General features: G+C 43.2%; 1 long non-coding RNA gene across 2 annotated transcripts in view; it reads left to right on the top strand.

Moving 5' to 3' along the window:
• LOC120397676 overlaps positions 1-4,442 on the top strand; it is a 54,750-nt gene extending 50,308 nt beyond the window's left edge. For both annotated transcript variants that reach the window (XR_005593926.1, XR_005593924.1), the window contains one exon: positions 3,907-4,442. This is a non-coding gene — a long non-coding RNA (uncharacterized LOC120397676). The remainder of the gene's footprint in view (positions 1-3,906) is intronic.
• Positions 4,443-22,739: the final 18,297 nt, after the last annotated feature.

Genomic DNA, 22,739 nt, shown 5'->3' with positions numbered 1-22,739 from the left:
AACCTTCATACATACATTCACACTGGTATTAACAAGACTTTTACTGTCTGGGAGCATTCTTATGAGCAAAGTATTGCTCATCTGTTTCTATGGAAAACAAATAAAAAGAGTCACAGATACTATTGAAGCAAGGAAGGGACTTGCTTCTTGCTTAGCACAGGCCATCCACACTACAGGACTGTGTGCATTCACAGGGAAGTATAAATAATCATGATGATGATGATGATAATAGTCCATTCTGGTCTTAAAATTTATGAATCATAGTTGCAGTGACATTTTATCTAGCCATCAGTGGGATTTATATGCCCTGTCCCCCAGTGCCTCACAATCTTTAGTGGGTTTATCCTCATAACATCCCTGGAAGATAGAGAAGTGTCTATTATCCCCATTATAGGAGTAAAGAACTGAGCCACAGAGAGAATAAGGGTGAAACCTGAATCCTACTGATGTCAGTGGAACTTCCCCAAGGTCACAAGAGAAGTCAGGGAACTTGAAGTTAGGTCTCTCAAATCCTAGGCTAGTACCCTAACCAGTGGACCATCTGTTTGTCTATGTCTTTGAGATCTGCTTGAGCTCTTTATCCCTAGATGTGTTCATCAGGACATGGGGTCCAGAAATTCTACTAGTAGGCCATGTGCTCTTGACCAAACCTTGGTAAGGCAGAATGAGTCTGATCTTAGGTTTTGTAGCATATCCTTATCTGTTTTCCAAGGCTTGCTTTGTTCTGATGGGATGAGTTGATTGGAGAACAATGAATTATGGGAGGAGGGCTTGAATTTTAGTGTTGGTGACTTTGGAGCATTGGCACTGAGTTGAACTGAATGTTTCTGTACTTATTTGGAATGAGCGAATATCACATGCATCTGAAGCAGATGTTCTAGCCACATCTACACAAGAGAGTTTAAAGTGGAACAGCTTTACTGATGCAGCTGTGCTGCTGTAAGATCTCCCATGTAGCTGCTCTATGCCGATGGGAGTGAGCTCTCCTGTCAAGATAATTAAAGCACCTCCAATGAACGGTGCTAGCTATGTCAGCGAGAGAGTGGCATAAGTTATACCAACAAAAGCGCTAGTGTAGACATAGCCTATGTGTAAGCAGGGTCTGAATGAGCTCTCTCCAGACATCTAGTGATGAGCTGGGGCAAAAGACTTTAGGAGTAGACTGTGTGTAGACACACCTACTCTGCACGGCAGATGGAGCTGCTTTGCCAACAAGATCAATTTTGGCTGCTTTTGGGTTACAAATCACTCTAGTATTTGAATGCCGGGGTAAATGGAATGTTGTGTTTATTGTACAAGTAAAGGGAAGCAGAACTGTGCTTTAGCATGTCCTGATTGAGGGGATCACCCTAAACTGAACCTCACTTGCTAAGCAGGGGGTGGAGATGCCAAATCCTAGTCAAGGAGAGAGTTGGTGGGGGCAGGTGTTCTCATCTGGTGATATGGATCCATGTAAAGAGTCCTAGATACCATTTGACCTGCCTGTGACATATGGCCAGAGAGGGTTAAGTAGCTAGCAGGCTAAATGACCCAGATTCAACTGTTAGAGACTGCAGATTATTTCCTTAATTACTCTCTAACACTTTGAAGGTGGTAAGGTGCTAGGGAATAGCCAGCATGTATTTATGAAGAACAAATCATGTCAAACCAATCTGATAGCTTTCTTGGATAGGAGAACGAGTCTTGTGGATAAAGGAGAAGTGGTGGATGTGGTATACCTAGACTTTAGTAAGGCATCTGATACGGTCTCACATGATATTCTTATCAATAAACTAGGCAAATACAATTTAGATGGGGCTACTATAAGGTGGGTGCATAACTGGCTGGATAACCATACTCAGAGTAGTTATTACTGGTTCCCAATCCTGCTGGAAAGGTATAACACATGGTGTTCCGCAGAGGTCTGTTTTGGGACTGGATCTGTTCAATATCTTCACCAACGACTTAGATATTGGCATAGAAAGTACACTTATTAAGTTTGCAGATACCACAAAACTGGGAGGGATTGCAACTGCTTTGGAGGATAGGGTCATAATTCAAAATGATCTGGACAAATTGGAGAAATGGTCTGAGATAAACAGGATGAAGTTTAATAAAGACAAATGCAAAGTGTTCCTTCCTAAGTGGAGCAATCAGTTTCACACATACAGAATGGGAAGAGACTATCTAGGAAGGAGTATGGCAGAAAGGGATCTAAGGGTTATAGTGGACCACAAGCTAAATATGAGTCAACAGTGTGATGCTGTTGCAAAAAAAGACATGATTCTGGGATGCATTAACAGGTGTGTTGTGAGCAAGACACGAGAAGTCATTCTTCCGCTCTACTCTGCGCTGGTTAGGCCTCAACTGGAGTATTGTGTCCAGTTCTGGGCACCACATTTCAAGAAAGATGTGGAGAAATTGGAAAGGGTACAGAGAAGAGCAACAAGAATGATTAAAGGTCTAGAGAACATGACCTATGAAGGAAGACTGAAAGAACTGGGTTTGTTTAGTTTGGAAAAGAGAAGACTGAAAGGGGACATGATAGCAGTTTTCAGGTATCTAAAAGGGTGTCATGAGGAGGAGGGAGAAAACTTTGTTCATTTTAGGCTCTAAGGATAGAATAAGAAGCAATGGGCTTAAACTGCAGCAAGGTAGGTTTAGTTTGGACATTAGGAAAAAGTTCCTAACTGTCAGGGTGGTTAAACACTGGAATAAACTGCCTAGGGAGGTTGTGGAATCTCCATCTCTGGAGATATTTAAGAGTAGGTTAGATAAATGTCTGTCAAGGATGGTCTAGACAATATTTGGTCCTGCCATGAGGGCAGGGGACTGGACTGGATGACCTCTCGAGGTCCCTTCCAGCCCTAAAATCTATGATGCTATGAATCTATGTCAGAAAAGTATATAAATGGTAATTAGGGCCATTCCATGTTAGATAGGCTAGAACTTTGAAATGCAAACCTGTATTGTTAGAGAATTAATTAACTGTATGTTTACTTATATCTTGTTAGATGTTAGCCATGTAAACAGACCGTTCCTGTCTATTACTATAGCTATTAATTCAGAAATCAAAAGGGAATATTAACAGCTGAATCTTGGGAGAAATAATGTCATTGTCTAGATGTCTCTTTTAAAGTTTGTGGGTAAACTGACCGGTGATGTTAGGGCATGTTTTAAGGTTAATTCAAAGCCTATTGTTCACCCAGGACTGTATGGTCAATAGGCTGCTATAAAACTGTATAAAAGACTCTTGGGATCTGATCCTTTCATCTCAGATTTGCTTTATGTGGGGAAGCTTGAGTCGTAAGACCGATCTCCAGTCCCACCTAGATCACCCTGGATATGAACATTGGATTATAATCTATGGACTCATTCTGAAAACTCTTTGCAACTACAAAGCTCACCATCTCTACTATGAAACTGATCTCAGAACCGTACTTATGTCTGTGTGTATACTGCTCTTTTAACCAATATTCTCTCTTTTCTTTTTAAATAAATTTTAGTGTAGTTAATAAGAATTGGAGGTGAGCATGTATTTGGATAAAATCTGAAATATTCATTAACCTGGGAGGTAATGTGTCCGATCCTTTGGGATTTATAGAACCTTCTTTTATGATTAATTAGATTTTCAGTAATCCTCATCATATCTGACTTGGGTTTCTGGGTGGAAGCCTGAGGCTGGGTTACTTTTAAGGGAACTGTGTTTTGGCTTCTGGGTAACCAGTAAGGTATTAGAGCTATTTTGTGCTGGCTTGGTAAATCTAAGGATTGGGATCTCCACCAGCATTAGGGATTGTCTACCCCATTCTTTGCAGTTTTCCCTAATTGAGTAACCTCAGTGTGGCCCCCCTAGGATCCCAGTCACGCTGCCCCTCCCCAGAGTTTGACAGTGCTGATTAGACTCAATTCAGTCTTTGTTTCCAGTTGGCGATTCCTAGAGCTGATGTCACTGCTGAGCAGTTGTATTGGAACAGTGAAAGACAACACCGCCTTCGCTGGCGGTGAGGTTCTCCACTACCTGCTGAAATCACTCTGAGCTGGGTTAGGTGGCGGAACTTCTGAACATGACCCCCTGGGAGCAGCAAGTGGTGACGGCAGAGAGACCGTGACAGCTGTGAGCCAGTTGCAGAGGCTGCAGTAGAGGATTTGGTAGATGCCCTCCTGGAGGTGGGAAATGAACCCCTGTGAACAAACCTCTGAGCTCTGGGTCTTTGCTAACCAAGGACAGCCACTTGTGAGTGGGGTGCAATGGAGGGAGAGGGGAATGATGTATTAAGGGGCATTTGTTCATTGGACTTTTCCACTGCATGATTGGAAACTGAGGCGAAGGTCACTGCCCAATGCACTATGGAGTCGGGATTTGCTCATGGTCCCATGCTTTTGAATGTGGTTGTGGTGTTCTCCCATGTTAATGCTTGGTTCTCTTTCCCTTTTAATAAAAAAATGTCTTTTTTGTTGTATTCAGATTCAGTGCTTGCGAGTGGGGAAGTATTGCCTCTAGAGGCCCTTGTTGCTGCCGACTCCACCTGGCAGAAGGGTTACGTAGAAATCAAAATATATAAATATTCTGAAATGTGATGTTGAAGGCTTTGGACCAGGGGTGAAAGTAACTTAAAGGACTTACCAGTACATAGGAGTCCTGAGCAGGCGTGGCCTCAACCAGAAGAGGCATGGCTTCAACAGGAAGAGGCGGGGCCTCTCAAGATTTAAAGGTCCTGGGGCTTTGGCTGTGGCTGGGAGACCCGGGGCTCCCAGCTGCAGAGGTGGCTGGGAGACCCGGGGCTCAGGGGTGAATTAAAGGGCCCAGGGCTCTGGCTGCTGCGGCGCTCCAGGCCCTTTAAATCACCATGGGAGTCCTGCCGCCTCTACCCTGGGGCGGCAGGGCTCAGGCTAGGGCTGGGGTAGTGGTGGCAGGGCTCCGGGTGTGATTTAAAGGGCACAGCAGCTGTGGGGAGCCCCGGGGCCTTTAAATCACCTGTGGAGCCCTGCTGCCACAGAGTAGCAGCGACAAGGCTCCAGTGATGATTTAAAGGGCCCAGGGCTCTGGTCACTGGGGGGAGCCACGGGACCTTTAAAGCGCCTCTGGAGCTCCGGACTTGGGCGCTGCTTTAAAGGGCCCTGGGCTCCCCGCAGGGGCCGGAGCTCCGGGAACTTTAAATCCCCGCCCGAGCCCAGCTGCCGGAGCTCCGGTGGTGATTTAAAGGGCCTGGGGCTTCCCACAGCAGCTGGAGCCCTGGATCCTTTAAATCACTGCTGGAGAAGCCGGTCCAGTGCGGCACGGTGTGCCGGACCACACCAGCTTACTTTCACCTCTGTTTGTTTGGACCAGAACTGCAATGAGGCTTGTGCAGAATTTAGCATCTGGAGCTCCACATTACTCAGCTAGGACTAGACTCCGAGGATGTGGCTATTTAACGTCATGGAGTGTAGATTTCAAATGTGGGCAGAAGGAAAATGAAATTCAGTGCCCCCAAATGAAGATGCTATTGCAGAAAGTTTTATAAGTACTACAGGTGACAGGGTACCGCAGTCTCCCCTCTCCATGTCTGTTTAATTCCTTGTCTCCCCACTGAGACTGCCAATTACAGCTAGCTCTGATGGTGGCTTTTGACACTTGTGCTCACTGAGAAAGACTAAGACTAGTCTTTCATTCCATAGAGGCTTCTAAACAACATCATACCGAAATGACTTTTAGCCGCTATCTCCCTGTACTGGATTCTACCCAGAAGTGTACACAGAAGAGGTGAGAGCGCCTGTATGTTACTTTACTAATCCCTAACGTTTGACAAACTTTCTAAAAATCTGTGTTGTACCATTATTTGTCCATATCAAGCAGGAACATGCGTGCCTGAAATTACTTCCTGTGAACTTCATTGGCCAAATTCACCTTGAACAGATCCTTCAGTGTTTACTAAGCGCGAGAGTGTTTAATAGCACAAGGGTGGTTAGGCTCCCAACTCCCAGTGAAAATCAATGGAAGTCTGGCCACTTAACTGTCCTTTGAGCCTTTGAAAATCTCCCGCTCTGTTCTCACAGAGACAATGATGCAACTTTATTCAAAAGGAGTTTTGCCTGAGTATTAGTGGATGGATCTGGGCCTCTTATCAATAAGCCTATTGTTAGAAGTAGATAAGAAATATAAAGCACATTATCCTTACTGAAATCTGGACTTGGAATATTTTTTTTACAGCCATTATATATCTAGATTAGGTTCTTGTATGGCACCTATAGGTTCTGGGCTCAAGCCCTGCTGCCGACCCCTGTGGGAGCTGTTAGACAAACATCTTACAAGAGTTTACAACTTATGTGTACCAAGCAGATGGGTAGTTGTCTGTTGCCAAGGCAAAAACATAGTAAGGGTCTGTCATAAATAGATAGTTAAGGGTTAAGGTCTCTTTTACCTGTAAAGGGTTAACATGCAGTACCTGATGACCACCTGACCAGAGAACCAATCAGAAACAACATAATTTCAAATCTCTGTGGAGGGAAGCCTTTGTCTGTGTTCTTTGTTAGAGCTCTCTTTGGATCTAAGAGAGGTCAGTCATGTCTCCAGGTTCTCCTGGAGTAGTTTCTACTATTTAATAGTGAGTATTAATTAGAAAGGCGGATCAGTCCTTTGAGTTGCTTTCTATATTTGCAATTGTGTGTTTGCTAAAGGAAATTCCTTATTCCTGTTTGCTGATATTGCTTTTACTGAGAAAGGGGGAGGGGGAATTCTCTCCAGAGATAAATAAGTTTAGACCCTGTGTATTGTTCCAGCTTGGTATCACAGAGACAGTTACTTTCTTTTTATTCTTTAATAAATTCTATTCTTTTCTTTGGACTTGGTTAATTCCTTCTTTTGTGGAGATTCAAGGGAAGGGGAGGGGGAGGTGAGTCCCTCTTTGTGTTGGGTCAAGGATTTGACTCGGTGTAATCTCTCCAAAGCAGGCTGGAGAGAGGGAAGGGGGGAGGGGAACTGGCTGTTTCTCTCTCTCTCTGGTGAGATTCAAGGTGTTTGGATCTGTGTTCCCCAGGGGAAGTTTTGGGGGGAACAGGGAGTGTGTCAGACACTTAAAAACTGACTGGTGGCAGCAAGAACCAGATCTAAACTAGGATTTTAGTTTAGAGGGAAACCAAGGCAGGTCCCCACATTGGAACCCAACAGCTCCAAGTGGGGGTGAGACCTATGACAGGGTCCTGTTCTCTGCACGCAATGACATTTTGGGCTTGCAGAATTTGGGGAAATATCTTTAATGATACTGAAGCTAATTTATGAACTCTCCTTAATGCTTTTCTCTTTTGAACTTTTACAAAAAAAGAACTCACTACCTATCTTGGTTCTACATCATTCAATACTTGTCAGAGGTCTAGACACTTGGAAAAACTAGTGTAGATTTTGGATGAAATCCTGGCCCTATTGGAGTCAATGGGAATTCTGCCATTGGTTTCAATGAAGGCCATGATTTTCTTTTGAGCAGTTTGTGACAAGGTCAGACCAGACAACTACCAGAGAGTGTGGAAGGCAGGTATATTAGCCCTAGAATGCTAAAGGCACATTTCCCTATAAGCTGAAAAGAGATTACCTCAGGTTAGCTAGGGACACCTGAGTCCAATTAAAGGCTGCCTATGATCTTTAAAAAACCCTCTTCAGGGGTGAAACAGAGTGGAGAGATGAAAGTCAAGTTGCAGCATGGAGAAAAGGCTTCTCTCGGGTGGAAGGCAGAGTAAGTAACCAAACTAACTGACTGGGGAAGGATTGGCATCCAGAGGTCAGCATAACAAGGCAACCCCTTGTCAGTGGTCTTGTAGGGTCTACTGGGAGATGGCTCTGGTTCTTCAGTAATAATTTTATGAGTTAGCAAGTGACTCTTTCCTGGCTTTCTAGAAAACACTTTGTGTTCTTGTGGCACAGACAACACCTCTGCCTTTTCAGCTGATGTGAACTCTTTACAAATATTGATGCTTTCTAGGGATGACTCAGTTTGGCATCCCATTAGTTTTATGAAGTTAGACACTCAGGGTTGGCTTTATGACCCACGAGGCCCGATTGGAATACTTGGCGGCAGTCCGGGGCTTCGGTGGCACTTCGGCAGCGGGGGGGTCTGCTCCGGGTCTTCTGTGGCACCGAAGGACCCCCTGCCACTGAAATGCCGCTGAAGATCCCCGGAGCGGGGTCCCCTTAGGCGCGGGAATGGGGCTCTCTTCGGTGCGGGGCCCAATTCCGGGGAATCGGGGGAATCAGAGTAAAGCCGGCCCTGTAGACACTTATATAGTTAACAGTTACTTTGACCTATACTAATATACAAGTGAATTGACCTGAATACACTCTAGTATGACCTGGTGTGCCAACCTCACAGGAACTTTCCTGTACAATTTTCCTTCCTCTTCAGAAAACCTCTCCCCGTTTTCCCCTTGCTGGGTCCCTCTCTGGGACATGTTCCCTTATGCTCTAGAGTGGGGTCTTCCCTTTGTTCATTTGCATAACGCTGGCAGCTGACAACTGGGACAGCTTCTTCTGTCCGTAGGGGTTAATTCTTCCGCCCCCAGCCCCAAGGACAAACGTCTTTCCTCTGCCATACATCAGCTGGCCTTGGACCCTCCCACACCTGGAAATTCACCAGTTTCCTTCTCTGCAGAGCAGCTAGGACTGCCCCTTCCTCCCATAGTAGTTTCTGGGTCTTTACCATTTTCCTCTGGAATCCCAACACCATATTTTATGGGTAACAACATTAACAGCCTTAGTCATATGCAAAATATCATTCCCCATGAGCATTTCCACAGGGATACTATTTAGCATCCCCACTGTTAAGTCACTTTCTAAACTGTCCTATTCCAAATGAACTTTAGCCAAAGATGCAGGAATTTTACATTCCCCCAGCGCCAGAAGCGCTACTTCATGGCTAGGTAACACATCAGTCTTTGGGACTGTGCTTTCCCTGACGAGAAGGATGTGGGCACCAGGGTTTTTCCACCCTATGCGTTCTTTGCCATTCACCTTGGCGACTCTGATACATTCCATATCTACCTCTGGAGGGTCAGACTTCACAGAGGACCTGCAGAGTTGTGTGTTAAGGACGGTTGCATTAATATGGGCTGTATGGAGTGTGGGCTTAGTTACTTTTAGCTTAGGGAACTGATTCCTCAGGCATTTCACTGGAAGCACTTTCTTGTACCTTTGTCCTTTACAGGAGGTCTGTGATGGGGATTTCTAGGAGGGGGATGATTTGGGGTGGAGAGATGCCTGGGATCTTAACCACCCTCCTTCTCAGGGGTGAAACAAGATCCCCCCCTTTTACATTGGGTTTGTGCCTTGACATTTAGGCTTGCACAAAAGAATCAACCAGGATGGCCATTTCCTTTACAGCATTTAAAGATTTATCCCATACTAAGTTTCTCTGATCTCCTCAGTCCATATGCTTAGGAAATCTTCTTGAGAAAAGAGTTCAAACAATTTGTCTCATTCATCAGCCTCCTTCTCCTTTTCCCTTTTTCCCATTAGCTCACCAATTTTATAGGCATATTCATTATGACTCAAGCCAGGACTTTTCCTGAGATTTCTAAATTTCAACCCATACATTTTAGGAATAATTTAAAGACTTTGCAAAACATCCAGATTTTTAAAAAGCTATTTCCAAGTCTCATCAACTGGAATTTAATTAAATACATGTAAAGCTTTACCAGAGAGTTTTTCAATCAGTGTGGGGACTTTCTTGTCCTCTGGAACACTATGAACTTCACATATCCTTTCAAAAGTGGTAAGGGCATTCTTCAATACAGCCTGTTTCCTTGTGTGCAGCACACAACTTGTTCCAGCTGAGTGTTCCATGGATAGGATTGATTATTGCCTGAGGATTGTCCACCCTTAAATCCTACATCTTGATTTCATGTTGACGTTTTTCATTCTCTTCCCATTCATGTTAGATTCAAAGGGTTTCTAGCTGCAGTTTCTCTCTCTCTCTCTCTCTCTCTCTCTCCAGCTGCATCCATTCTGGGCTTACTTGTAAGCTGCATGGTCTGTTTCCTCCTGATGCTGTAGACCCTGATGTCTTTGAGTCCTGATAAACTGCCTGTACTCCACTGGCTTTGTCATAATCCATGAGGAGGTTTCTTAACTTCCCTGTCTTTTTTTTCAGCATGGAATAGGCAGCAATCTGCACACAATTCTTCTGTATGGTGTTGTGGGTGTTTTTATTTAATTTAATTTATTTATTTATTTGGCATATGTTTTCTTGCCCCTGCTTCTGTTCTCTATCTCTCAATCAAAATAAGCACACAGAAAACAACAAACTGTAATCTTTCTTTGACCGTTCCCAGCTACCACACTTGGGACTCACTTCAAAGTGTTACTCCAGGGCTTAAAGTATAAATTTAATATATATCATTTAATTTAAAATAGCAAACTGTGTACAAATCCTGTTTAGACTAATGCACTAGGACATTCGGAGATGCAATCCAGACCAAGGAGGCCCTGTGTTGCCATTTGGGTCAACCTGAGATGCCTCACAGTGTTTTTGCTGCTGTAGCTCCCAAGCTGGGCTCCTCGGAAACAGCAAGCAGGTCACACCCTGAGTGTGTGTGTACAGCCACAGCCCTGGTCCAGCCACTCTGACACTAGCAGCCAGTCAGCAAACACCAGCCACAGTGTGGTTTCCAGCAGCTTTGGTTACTACTTGCAGGCTGACACCAAAACACACCCAGTGTTGGAGTTTGCCCCAAAAACACGTGTTTTCACTATCCAGCCCTCTCCTGGACAGTCCAGATACCATTACCACTCTAAGGGGATCAACATACAACACTCAGCTATCTGAAATGAAGTTACCCAAACAATTTACAATACTGGATTAGTTTAATTAAAGAATAAAACAGGTTTATTTAACTGCAAAGAGAGATTTTAAGTGAGTACAAGCAATGAAGCATTAAAGTCAGAAATGGTTACAAGAAAAATAAAGATAAAACACCTTCTAAACTTAAACTAGACTTGGTTCAAGGTGAAGTTCTTGCCACATGTTTTCATTACAGTGCTGACCAAATTCTCAGGCCAGGATCTACTCTCAAAGTCCATAGGTTCTTTCTTTTGTCATCTTAGGTAGAAAAGAGAGAGCTAGATAGGGAGAGAGAACTTGGGGTGTTTTTGTCCCTGACTGGTATAATTAAGTCACACTTTCAAATGCATTTTCCTAAGAGTGACCCATAGATAAAGTTGTTTCCAGCTGAGAGCAAGGAGACAAGGAGTCTGGTGGGGGAGAGGTTTGCTAAAATGCAGATGTTTGTTCCTGTCCCCCTTCCTGGACCAAAAATAGCCACTTGATGGGTGATGGCCCATCAGCTTTGATTACACAGGGCTGGGGTGTCAACTTATCCTTTGTCTTTAAGAAACAGATTTATCCACTTCCTAGACATGTCCAGTAAACACACTTCAGTCATGACTTCAGTTTGTTAATAACTTCACAGATAATGTTGCTACATACATCTCACCGTGATATTGTTGACCAGCAGTTAAGTTTCAAATGATACCGTACAAGGCATATTTTGTACAGAGATTATTACAACCATGTGTAGGGTGTGACTTCCATCACAGAGAGGTATTCCCTTTTTATGTTAGGAATTTGTTTCTTTTTGTTTGGCTGAAGAGTACTGCTTGGGCCTACCTTGAGGCCCACCTTGTAAATACTGAAATATGAAACCTGAGTAGGAGATAAAAACTCTGTGGAGCGGGACTGATTTGTTGCAGGCCCCACACCGCCGAAAGGGGAAAACACTAAGCCAGGCCAGGCAAAGGAGGTCCCTTGCCCCACGCTCCATAATTTTCACCTCATCTTATGTCCTGTGCACAATGTAACCCAAGACTAATCCACAAAATATTTTCAACTGGAAGAAGCTTGGTATCAGATAGATAGCTCACCCGGTTGAATATGGGGTGGCATTAAGCTTAGGACTCCATATTTAAAGTGACAAGACACCATACTAGCACTGTGACTTTTGTCACTCGCTAATAGGTCTGTATGTAGTGTTTATTTTTTATTCACATGATTAACTCACCATAAAAAATAAGAAAGATATTCTGAAGAAGATGGAAATGATTCTTATAGGGGTCAGAGCAGGAGGCTAGACTGGGTGGACAGAAGAGATTGGAAAGTGCTAAGTGGTGCCAATACACGTAGGGCAAACTCTGCTTTTAAATCAGGGATAAATCAGACAGATTTTCTTTGACCCACCGCTGATACACATGCTGCTTGGCTCAAGTTGTTGTGCTCATGTGCCATTTTACTACTGTCTCTTGCTAATTAATAGGAGAGGTTTTTTTTTTTTTTAATACACTTTTTTCACTTCATAGGGCTCGCTTTTGTGGATGGAGAATGATGGCACTAGTCATACCTTGATATGAGCCTTTTGCAAACATTTTATTTCAAGCAGGGTTAGCATGGCGGGGGAGCGCCTGGATATAGTTGTCTTTGGTGAAGAATAGCAGGATATTTTGGTCAGTGTGCATGAGATCTCTGTGTGTTCAGTTAATGAGAAAACACAGTTTAAATTTAATTTCAGCCTCTTTTCTTAGCCTCATATATATCATTGTAAATCATCTCTCTGTAAGAAACTAACCAAAACGATTGAGGGGTGCTGACACTGGACCAACTTAGCCCTGCTACGAACTGACATTAATGAGAGTTGGCCTTGGTTATCCTAGGGCTAGATTTAGTTTACTGTGTTCAAAGATTATTATTTAATACTGATATTATGGTAGCGCCTAGAGACCCCAATTAGGAGTCAGTGCCCATTATGTGCTGCGCGCTGAGATTATTATCCTGAAGAATGACCCTCTCTATTGCTACATGGCAGATACAGCATGGGTAGCAACAGCACCAGCATCCTGCTCACTTGCCTATTGATGTGTTTCAGCCCTGACCCGATGGGATCACCATACTGTACAGGAATCTTGTGGCAGCTCCTTAAGTAGTTAGCGTTTCAGGAAGTGTGGCTATTCCACGAGACCCTGCCCCACGTCCTGTGCAGCTGCAAACCCCACTCCAGAGCCTGGCAGCTGCGCCACAACGCCATCCAGAACCGCCTGGTGAAAGCCATCGCACCACACCTGGGGGAGATCTCTGTGAACTGTGCCATCCCCGGTATCGACAGCCAGCTATGACCTGACATTATCGTCACTGACAAGGCCCAGAAAAAGATCATCCTCGTTGACATCATGGTCTCCTTTGAGAACAGGACCCCGGCGTTTTGCAAAGCCTGAGCCCATAAGCTGGAAAAGTATGCCCCCTGGCCGACACCCTGAGAGCGAAGGACTATGAGGTGCAGATGGACGCCTTGATCATTGGAGCCCTGGGTGCCTGAAACCCCTGCAACGAGCATGTGCTGCGGACTTGCGGGATCGGTCGACGCTATGCACAGCTCATGAGGCGCCTCATGGTCTCAGACACCATCCGATGGTCCAGGGACATCTACTTTGAACACATCACTGGCCACTGATAGTACCAGGAGGCGTGAGCTGGAGTGACATCATTCTTCGACCACGAGAAAGAGACCAAGAGACTTTCTCTGTTGAATCATATGAACTGGAACCATAAACTCCCTGAATGTTAAATCTCACCAAATGAGGGTCAGTCCATCCTCATCATCATATCCACTCATACTTCAAACCCGAACATAGCCATTATATGAGCTTCATACTCTCATATCTCAATGTCTGTACTTTGACCCATCAACCTTTTACCCCCAATTGGGGATATTGCAGTTTATGTATTCCTTACGACACCCAATCTTAAACCGAACTTCGCCCCCTCGATAATCTCTACATTATTCCCTGATAACCTAAACTTCTACACTTAACCTCTGTACTGTTCACTTTTTTTATACATCATCTTAATAATTTTTTTAACTCTATTCTTATCAGCCCTATTGTGGCGCTTATGAAACATAGAAGACAATAAGTCATCAAGAGTCTGCCAAAAAAGCAGTTTATGTGTGCAGCTAGGCCTTGAGTGTTGTTTGTAGTTAGTAAACACAGTTATTTGAATCCTACCGTACCCCTGTGGTTACGTCAGATTACTTACATTGTGCAAAAAGGGAAAAGAGACAACAATAACCTGTAGGGAGAAGGTAGCTCATTGTCTACATCCATTCTGTCCTTGACCTCTCTCTGTTAAGTCTGTGAATAACAGAGCAAAGTGAGGTGGTTGTGTCCACTAAAATTACAACCAACACCACCAACCCATCTCCTGTAGACCACCAAATAGTCATAGCTTTTGCCCATTTCAACTTGGCCTGGATCTGAGGTGGTGAAAGAGGCAGGGAAGTGTAAAAAGCCTTCTCTTATTATAACGAGGAGACTAACATGGCCACCCCTCTGATACTTCGCTCATACTAATTTTTGAGCCACCCTAATCGCTTTATGGTTACAAAGTCCACATATTAGTCCTAACCCCCCAGCTGCAACAGTGCTCTGCTTGGCTCATCTGAATGAGGAGTGGGGAAAAGGTGGCTGTATGCCATCTTTATGTTCCTTCAGTTCCCAGGGCTGTCTACAGCCAAGTAGCTGAGGTGGGGAAGGATTGTAGCTGTTGATGCTGGCTTTCTACAACTCAGGGATCCCCTACAGCTTCACATCCCTTCTGCATCCCCCATGATATGCAAAGGGGCTGCATAGGGCAGAGTCCCACCCATTGTAATTAGCAGCTGTCTCTCTTTTGGCGGTTGTCATAGCACCATGTTTATCAGCACAATGCTTCCTTACTAGACCTTCCATAAGAACATAAGAATGGCCATCCTGGGTCAGACCAAAGGCCCAGCTAGTCCAGTGTCCAGTCTTCCGATAGTGGCCACTGGCAGGTGCCCCAGAGGTTATGAACAGAACAAGTAATTATTAAGTGATCCACTAATAATAATACAGCAAAGTGTACATCTTGCAAATAATAAACGTGCATTGTATTTTTGTTTCCAGTTTCTTCCTTTCTGCTCTATCTGGTGTGCTTTATGCATACTCCAGTTACTGTTAGCTGGCATCAAAGCATCTTTCTTTCAAGGAGACATTGGCATTTCCTTTGAGACCCATTATGAATGCTATTTCAGATAAATTGCTCTCAGTGTGATACATCTGGCAGACTCTCCAAAAGCCAAATACATCATTGCTCTAGCACGTTTGACCTCCACTAGTCAATTTATTCCAGCACCCAGCAATAGTGAAAAAGAATTCTAAAGGGACCCTTGTCCTCAGGGTAACTGCAAATCTCTTAAGCAGTGGTGGAGGATGAAGGATCCCATAACAATTTTACTTTGAGTTACCTAGACACATTTTCCCTATAATCTACTATCTATCGTATTTGATGATGTGTGGTGGTATAAAGATTTTTATCAGCCTGCATTTGGGATGGATGTGTTACTTAGAATTGGCAAAGCCATAAGTTACTTCTGCTAGTCTGCCCAAATGACCATTTACGCCACCATAAGTAAATTTTTTTAAATGTTGAGAGAGTTTTAGGTTGGGATGCAGAGGATGATTAGGCCAATGAACTGCTGTATTGATGAATTTAGAAATTTTATAGCACTTTACGAGCAATAATTGGTGTCTTGCACAGTGATGCTATCTTTATTATGCACACAGGAAATTAAGGCAGAAAAGGGTGACTTGACCAAGGCCACAGAGGACGTCTGTGTCAGAGTCACGAATAACATACAGCCCTTTGTTCTTAGTCCTATGCATAGTCCACAGGCCCATGCATCATATTATAGCAATAATATCTTGTGCTTGTATAGAGTTTTTGATCAGTGGATCTCAAAGCACTTTATAAAATAGTTAAGCATCACTATCCTCCTCCTACAGCTAGGAGAACTGAGACACAAGAGAGGTGAAGTGACTTGCCCAAAGTCACCCAGCACTTCAGCGGCAGAATCAAGAATAAAGTCAGGAACGGAGATTCTTCTGTACCTTTCTAAGTCTCCAAAAGCCCATGGGTGTGGGCTTTTTGGGTGCCACATTCCACCGAAAATCACAGAAGACTAACCACTTTTGTGAGGATTCTGCTATCTGGGGCTGACTCCAAACTGAGCTTGGACAACTGGAACCTTAGGGTTTTGGAATCAACCCAAAAATTCCCCAAAGAGATGGGACTGATCTGAGGTCCTAGGTAGGGTTCATTTCTAATCCAGATGTCTTTATATGTCTGTCTGTTCAGCACACTGTGATGTACTTTTTAACTGGACCAATGTTTTGTGGGTATCTAGTTGAATGATTAGAAAATCCTACTTTGAATGTAATACTTCAACAAAACTCCATAGATCTAGGTCAGCATAAACCTGGGCCTGGTCTACACTAGGGGGAGGTGTCGATGTAAGATACGCAACTTCAGCTACGGGAATACCATAGCTGAAGTCAACGTATCTTAATCCGACTTACCTCCCGTCCTCATGGCGCGGGATCGACATCCGCGGCTCCCCCGTTGACTCCACTACTGCCGCTTGCTCTGGTGGAGTTCTGGAGTTGATGGGGAGCGCGTTCGGGGATCGATATATCGCGTCTAGATGAGACGTGATATATCGATCCCCAATAGATCGATCGCTACCCGCCGATACGGTGGGTAGTCTGGACGTACCCCTGGTGAAATAATGCTTTCTTTGCAGTCCTAACAGAGCCTGTGAACAATATTTTTGAAATCAGCCTTTAAATAACTTCAAAACTACTAGATATATTCAGGAAATAGTTTTAACATTCATATGAGCAGCTGTAATGCTGTGAGACAAATATGCAACTTATAGATGGGGAGAAAAAGGGGAATAAGAGTACACCACCTAAATAATATGGTGATAAACTTCCAATTAATGAGTTAAAGACTTTGTCCTAGTCATGCATTCACTAAAACTCAACAAAATTAGGGTTTCAAAATGAGGGTGCAACTTGGAAGTAAATATCCATCTTTTTGGCCGAGAATTTATTTTGGAAACTTCCACATATCCTGACAAGAACAACCTTAACAGTACATATCAAGACAGCATTGTGGTTACTCATGATAATCTATGAGTGTGGAGATTTCATTGGCCATAGTTAAAATGAAAATGTATTTGTATTTTTTTCCTTTGAATTCTGGCAAATTAATTCTCAACATATACAAATGTGTGTGTGTGTGTGTGTGTGTCTGTGTGCATGTGTATGAGTGTCAATTTATTAGTTTCTCTAGGTCCCCTGGTTACAATGCCACTATGTGGGCACAAATCCTTTTTGAATGAATTTTTAGTGTCACTGCTATGGGGTACCAACTCCCCACAAGGATGAACTGTGAGGTACTGCACTCAGACAGGGATGCATATCTATTAGTTACAGAACCTGGTCCAATATGTAACTTTAGTTCTGTGACTAATCCCACTGAATTTGGTGGGACTACTCACGTGAGTAAAGTTACTCCTACGTGCAAGTGGTCACACCATCAGGCTTTTTGTTCCGTTGATGTTCCCCAGGGGAGAACGGTGATTTTTTTATTGTAATTGATAATTGTCACTGTAATTTTCTTTTGCGGGGCCACATCATGATCCTCTTATTCATAGCAATGATCTCTGAAGTGTTTGTGCTTGGGTGAGAAGCTGCTCACCAATGTGAACAAGAGTTTACAATCCAATTGCCAATTTTTAAGGCTTTTTTTTTGTCATCACTACTTTCTTTTAGCTCCTGGGCATTTACTGATTCTTTTTCTCTCCCACCCACCCCCCTTTCACTGACAGTTTTTGTGGGTTGTTTTTCCTTCTTGCCAGGGTAGTTTGGTTCACATGGAATCCCTCTGTATCTCCAACTTTGACCTCTGATGTTTCCTTGCCTCATGTTCTTACTGATCAGATCCATTGGTAATTAGATACTCAGCAGAGGTGATTGTGCAGCTCTGTGTTTCCTGCTGCCTGGATTTCAAAGAGGTAATTCTTCCTGCAAACCTGCCACTGACCCTTTGCTCAAGCTTTTGTCACTTACTCTTTACTGTCTCTCTTCAGAAAAAGCTACAAGGATCTGGATCCTTCTAGTGAGAAAAAGGCACATGCACAAACACCATAATAACTTTAGCATTCTGTAGTATCTCTGGTTCCTTCCAGAGCATTTTCCCTTGAAACCATATAAGAAAGCACATGTGTGTTGTAAAATCTTTTTAAGCCCTCTTGGGCCCGGTCTACAGTGGGGGGTGGGGAGGGAGTGGAATCGATCTAAGATACACAACTTCAGCTACGAGAATACGTTGACTTCAGCTACGCTATCTTAGATCGACTTAGAATCACTTACTTCGCGTCCTTGTGGCGTAGGATCAATGGCCGCTGCTCCCCCGTTAACTCTGCTTCTGCCTCTGCCTGGTGGAGTTCCGGAGTCAACAGGTAGCACGTTTGGGGATCGATTTATTGCATCTAGATGAGATACGATACATCGATCCCCAATAGATTGATCACTACCCGCCGGATTGGCGGGTAGTGTAGGCATACCCTTAGATATGTCATTTTTCCCTACGCTAGAATAAGGGGGCACTCAATGAAATTGAAAGGTGGCCAGTTCACAACTAATATCTTTTAACTCAATCACTGTGGAACTCATTGCCAGGAGATAGCACCAAGGCTAAAAGTTTAGCAGGGTTTTGCAAGAGATTGGATATTCTTATTGTCCATATAAATGTCTAGAGTTATAATTGTGAAAATTAAAAATAAATATACAAGAGGTTGGGAGGGTATATTAAGCCTCATGATTCAGGGCATCAGCCAACCTCTAACTATTGGAGGTTAGGAGGGAATTTTCTCTGGGGATGTTATCCCACAATTGCCCACTGCAGGGATTCCTCCTCTGAAACTTACAGTGCTGACCACTATCAGAGACAGATTGTTGGACTAGTCTGATCTGGTCATGCTTCATACAGAGAGTTAAAATTGTGCATCAAAATCCTAAAGGCTATGTGAAATCACTGGCAAACACATAGAAAATTGACTTTTAACATTAGAAAAGCAAAAAGTCCTATAACTCCACCAAAGTCTCTGATGAATCCATATGAAAAAAAGCTGAAAATTTATTTCCAAAAGCATAATGTGCTTTCCCCCCATTTTTGTTTCAATAAATGATACATTTGAAATATTTCCTTTGATTTTCACAGTAAATTGACAAAGTAATGATTTTTTTTAATGTCTTGGAGTAAAGTAACTTCTGGATTATTTCAAATGCTTTGGAAATATGAATAGCAATAGTTTTCCAAATGCGAAAACCAACATGGAAGTTGTTAAATGCCAAATGAAACACTGAATCTCCATAATCACAAGATGCATAAGAGAGGAAATTTTGCTGTGTTGTTGACAACATAGGCGCTTATACTGAAGGCTAGTCCTGGTCACTTTCTTTGCAATGAATAATTTATTCAATGAAGTTAGCCCTCTTTCCTGTTTGCAAACTACCGACAGACAGATAAGGCAATCCCTGCCATTGTTAGACAAATAGTTCAATACACAATTCCAGGTAATGAACAACCTGCAGCCTATGGATTTTCTACACATCAAGCACTATGATTGTTCTTTCTGACTGGTCATCTAAGTCACATGATGAGATATCCATTCCCTGATTAGGTGACAAACTTTTTAAACAGACGAATAATGAATGGTGAATAGCAAATTACAAATTCTCTTGTTTGTGCACAAATACCCTTGTTTGTAATTAAGACAAGTGCTTGTGTGGATAAAGGCACTTTTGCAAACATTCAGGTAAAGACAAACCACTTGCTAATGTTTGCGGAAAATGGCCAAATAGAGGCATTAATGAAATCACAAGATAGATTTCAGGAAAATGTTCATCAATAATTCGTCTTGCTATTCAACCAGCCCTATTTAGGCACCAGTCCTACTGATAATCAGTTTTGCTTATGCAAGCACTATAGGATTGGATTCTTAGTAGGCAGTAAAATGTAGAAGCTCTGTCTGCAACTGGTAACAGCCAAGGGTCTTTGAACATGGGATCTTCTTTCCCACATGCAAAGTGGAAGTTTTACTCTCTATGTAATACTTGTAGGGGGAGACTCCTTGTCCCCCTCATTGCACCAGGCTTAAACAGCAGACATGGTACAGTGCATGTGGATGTTTCTGTAGTGGTCTGGATCTCCTTTTGCCCAGTGAAAATAGAGCTGATCTGAAGCCACTAATGCTGCCTGTGTGCTGCAGTAGTCTTTGAGGCTGCCAAGCTCCTCTATGTTGAATAGGTGGGGGTGAGGGTTGATTGGGAGGTTCATATAGTCACATTCTATTAGCTAGCCCCTTACTGCTGTTAAGAACTGCATGTTATCAGCTGCAGGCAGAAAGCCATTTTCTGTGTGTAAAAACAACTTTATTGGTCCTACTAACTTACAGATAATGCTACGTATTCTTGTGTGCCACAGATGGTGCTCTTTATATTAAATATCTACCTATATACAAACACCTGTCTTTTCTAGAGCACTCTTGTGACCACTGCTAACTCAATAAGGGCTCCTCCCTACCCTGGATACAGCCTGGAATCTACAGTGGAAGGAGCCCAGCAGAGCAGACCTGTGTGGTGTGCAAAGGATGCAGATTTTATTGCTCACTACTCAGCAGAACAATATTAGTTCCATTGCCCATCAGGTAGCATACACCCACGGGGGTGAGAGGAAATATTTGCCCTTAGCAATGGGTAACCCATAAACAGTATTGAGTTTACAATGGTGCCAGTGGTGCCATGGAGCCATGCCCATGTTCAGAAGGGGCCCCGGCCTGCTCCACTTACACTGTGCCCTGAGACCCTGCCAGCCCACTGGCTCTCTCCCCACCCTGCCCACCACTTGCTCCTCCAGCTAGCTGAGGGCTCATCTCTGCCCCCTGGCTGGACCCCAATGCACCTCCGGTTCTGGGCAGTCTCTGTTTCCCACCACCTGTGGGACCCCGCCTGTCTCCTTGGAGCCGAGCCGCCTGGGACTGGTGCAGAAGCTTGGCCAGTCTTGGCTGGTTATGAACAGAACTAGTTTTGGGGGGGATGGTGGGGGGTGAGGGGTTTGGCCCCTCTTGGCAAGTGGGTCCCAGCCTGTCAGGGTAAGCGGCTGATGCGCCGGGACACTTTGTTTACTTAGGTTTACCTCCATGCTTGTGGACGCTTGAGGTAAACAAACCATCTTGGCCCACCAGTGGCTTATCTTGATGGCCTGGGAGCCGAAGTTTGCGGACCTCTGAATTATAGGGTCAGCTTATGAACGGGTTATAAAATTTTCCATTTTTACTTACCCATCTTGGGGGGTGGGGGGGGAGAGGTCGGCTTATAAACAAATTGGCTTATATTACACACACACATCCGTACATTATAAAAGCAATTTGCGCTCTTTAAGTATGCTAAATACAAATGAAGAGACTGAAAAATGTAAAAGTATGAATTTCCATACTAATGTACTTCATAGGTAGTTTAAATTAAAGTCCTGTGAAAGAACTTGAATTAGAGTCCTAGGTTACTTTATAATGGATCCCTATATGCAAACACTCTGGCTCCACCCCAAATTAAGAAAGAACTAGAAACGGGGATGAGGCTTGCTTATTACTATTAATAACTACAGACCTGAGCATAGAGTTATTAAACACAGGTCATTTCAGTAAATTGTAACAGATCAGTTTTAATTGGTTAATAATTCATATTTGACATAGACTGGAAGAAAACTGAGAGAAATGTATGATCTCCTACAAATCAGACTAAGCTGGATTCAGGTGAACCCTTCCACCAACGGACAATTGATAGCATTTGGATAGTTTCCTTCCACCCACCCCCAACCCCCAATCGTGACAATATAATAACGGTCTGTTGTTGCAAGTCATTAGATGGTAAAAATCTTATAAAAATACTGCTGTCTTTGAAGTTCCCAGCAGGGGAACTGCAGTAAAGAAACACTACTAATTATCTTAGCAGTCAAGCTAGGCAAAGCTCCAGTCTAAATGACACAGACAGAGATTGATACTATATTGCAACATCTCCTCAGAATAGTAGCTGGAAACCAAGAACAAAAATGTTAGAGAGGATTCTAATCTCAATGAGACAAATTGCCCAGATATATGTTTAAATCAAAGGTTAAAATGAAGCGCAATTGTCTGAAGCAAGTAAAGACGCTGCAGGTCTGTAATTAACAAAGTGTTACTTGGGTACATGAGGGAGAATGAAAAGGAAGCACAGAGGCTGGTTTAAAGGTTTATCATATAACCAAAACAGCTGTAAGCATTGCTCTCTGAGTAGAAATAAGAAAAAAAATTAAACCCTAAATTGGACTGTTTTAGTCATCAAGAAACAGAAGAGAAAAACATCTAGACCGTATAGACATTGAGAAATATCAACTTGGAGCATGAGAAGGGCTATTTTAGCCAGGAATATGGGAATACTGAAGATTGATTGACTGACTTTATTGGAGTTATTCCAGTTTTAAACCTGATGATCCTGTATGCTCTACTCAGTCCTTAGTGTCTAAATCTGACACAATTCTCAGAGGAAGACATATTCATTGCTCGTAGGCAGCCAGATTGTCCGTGACAAATTTTGGGGACAGATTTATTCATAAGAAATGGGCATGAATATTTCACTATGGTTACAGCTACTATGGAAGAAAACTTGAAAGAACATATCTCCTGGATACCAAAAGCAGGGCTGTGATTAGTCATTAAATCTAGCATGAAGAGGAGAAAAATCAAGTCCATGGGGTGTTTGGTCCATTTTGAACAAAGGACCTTGGGAACCAATACCCTTGCTTTATAACTATTCATTTAACAACAGTGAGGAATTAACACATCCC

Source organism: Mauremys reevesii, linkage group 1 (assembly GCF_016161935.1).
Source record: "Mauremys reevesii isolate NIE-2019 linkage group 1, ASM1616193v1, whole genome shotgun sequence".
NCBI classification, from domain to species: domain Eukaryota; kingdom Metazoa; phylum Chordata; order Testudines; family Geoemydidae; genus Mauremys; species Mauremys reevesii.
Note: the sequence above shows the minus strand (reverse complement) of the source record. Positions and strands in the feature narration are given on the sequence as shown.